Genomic DNA, 2,478 nt, shown 5'->3' on the forward strand with positions numbered 1-2,478 from the left:
CTCTCCCTCTCCCTCTCCCTCTCCCTCTCCCTCTCCCTCTCTATCTCACTCTCTATCTCTATCTCACTCTCTCTTTCTCGTATGTCCAGGGAACTTCTACAGATGATAAACACTTTCACCAAAGTGGCTGGATATAAAATTAACTAAAAAAAAAAAAATCAGTAGCCTTCCTTTATACAAACAACAACCAGGCTGAGAAAGCAGTTAAGGAAACAAAACCCTTTACAATAGCCACAAATAATGTAAAATGTCTTGGTGTAACTCTAACCAAGCAAGTGAAAAACCTGTACAAGAACTTCAAGTCTCTGAAAAAAAAATTGAAGAAGATGGAAGATCTCCTATGCTCATGGATCAGTGGGATTAATATAGTAAAAACAGCCATCTTACCAAAAGCAATTTACGGATTTAATCCAGGCTGGACCTACGCTCCCTGCATGTAGATAGCAGATGTGTAGCTCAGTCTTCATGTGGGTCCTCCAACAACATGAACAGGGGCTGTCAATAAATCTGTTGCCTGCCTATAGATATCATTCCCCTAACTGGGCTGTTTTGTCTGGTCTCAGTGAGAGATGATGCACCTATCCCTGCAGAGACTTGATGTGCCAAGGTCTGGGGATACTCAGGGGTCCTCCACCCTCTCAGAGGAGAAGAGGAAGAAAGAAACGATGTAGGGACTAGGTAAGAGGAGACTGGGAGGAATACAACCATCGAGATGTAAAGGAAATAAATAAATTAATCCAAAAAAATAATATTTATATTCACCAAGAGTTGCTGGCAGCATTGGCAAGGTGTACTTTTATCATTTACCTACATTTTTTTTTTTACTAATTACTGGAATAAAAAATTAATGAAAATTTATATTTCCATTCAGAGAGCAGGCTTTGTACACACACTGTGACTTCCTGCCTTTATCTCTCATGCTATCTATGCCAACACATGCTGCAACTTCTGTAACCATGCAGATGGAGATGTGTTAAAACTCAGGAGTCCTGCACTGGAGTGACTCTTACTACACAGAGCGTCCCTTGTCATTGAAGAGGTAAAATTTAATTCCTGGCAGGCAGCCCAGTGTAAGTAAATGCATTTCTTTTATTTGAGAAAGACAACGTGTACATATTTGTCATAGCAACATGTCTCAAAATACACTCTAGGAGTGTTTTAGTTACATCATAGGTATGTAAGAGGAATAATCTTTTGTTGATAGAATTCTCCATTTGAAGACTTATCCCTTGTTTCAGTAAGTCACTCTATGCAGCTGTTTACATGAGAATGCATGGTTGTTAGGAGGTGGTGTGGGAGGGAGAAGTGAGGAAGGTGCTTGAGCTCTTCTCCTGAGAAAGTGAGGATATGTGACTCCAGGTCATTAAGTTCTTGCTTTTGACTGGGTGGCAGGACTGTGGGAGAGAGCCTCCTGCTGTGTGTAGCTCATTCTCATGCAGCTGAAGAAAAATGAAGAGAGGCAGGTGCAGAGGAGAGATTCTGTGAAGACCCATGTGATGGCGCTTGATAATAAATGTCAGCCCTGCAAGGCCATCTGCAGTAGGAATTGAGGGAAGTATAAAAGGAACAGGGCTTGGCCTGAGGGGCGTGGATTGGGGCTGTGAGCCAAGATTTACACAAGCAAGGGTGATTTCTGAAGAGCTAGAGCAGAAACAGCTGACTTGGGTTACAATAGTAATTCAAGATGGCTATGATGTTTTTGTAGTCTTTCCCTTTCCGTATGCTCTGTATCGATGCCAGGTGGCAAAACTTGGATGTTCTGTAAGATCTTGGTTTCATCAACATCGGAGAGGCACCACACATGATTATGTTACATGTTCATCTGTTTGACATGAGACACTCTTTCTTGGAACCACATTCCTCTGATTTACTATGACTTTGATACAAACGTTTTAAAAATGAAATCTGACATTGGTATAGCCTCGCACAATATCATATGCACAGCAATGATTTGAGTGAGGGCCAATACAAAAGTGTGTGTCCTATGGTTTGAACTTTAATTTGTTGAACAGAAAAAAAGTACCAGGCAGTGAAATTTCCTCCCAAGGCAAGTGTTTACACTTAAAGTGTGCATGCTGCAAGAAACAAGAGATAGGTGCTTTCAGAATGCCAGCTGTCATTAGTTAGTGTCAAACTAACTGTACTCAGCAAACTGTACTCTTTTTTATTGCCTAAGAACCCCCACTAAATGTTTTTCCTTTTTAATTTTAAATACAAACAGTACTACTGTGCGGAATCTAAAGTTTGGAACCATATACATGTATATTGAGACTTAAGTTGAAAAGAAAACAATAAATAACAGATCACACATTTATATGCTTCAAATTTTAACAGTGAGTTATTAACAAAGTGATTTATGGTGGCTGGAGAGGTGGATGAGTAATTTAGGACACTTTCTGCCTTTGCAGAGGAGTTGGGGATTGATTTCGAACACCAACACTTCATAGTTCCCAACTGACAGCTCTCTTCTCTGGAAGA

This window comes from Grammomys surdaster, unplaced genomic scaffold (assembly GCF_004785775.1).
Source record: "Grammomys surdaster isolate TR1022 unplaced genomic scaffold, NIH_TR_1.0 97, whole genome shotgun sequence".
Taxonomy (NCBI): Eukaryota; Metazoa; Chordata; class Mammalia; order Rodentia; family Muridae; genus Grammomys; species Grammomys surdaster.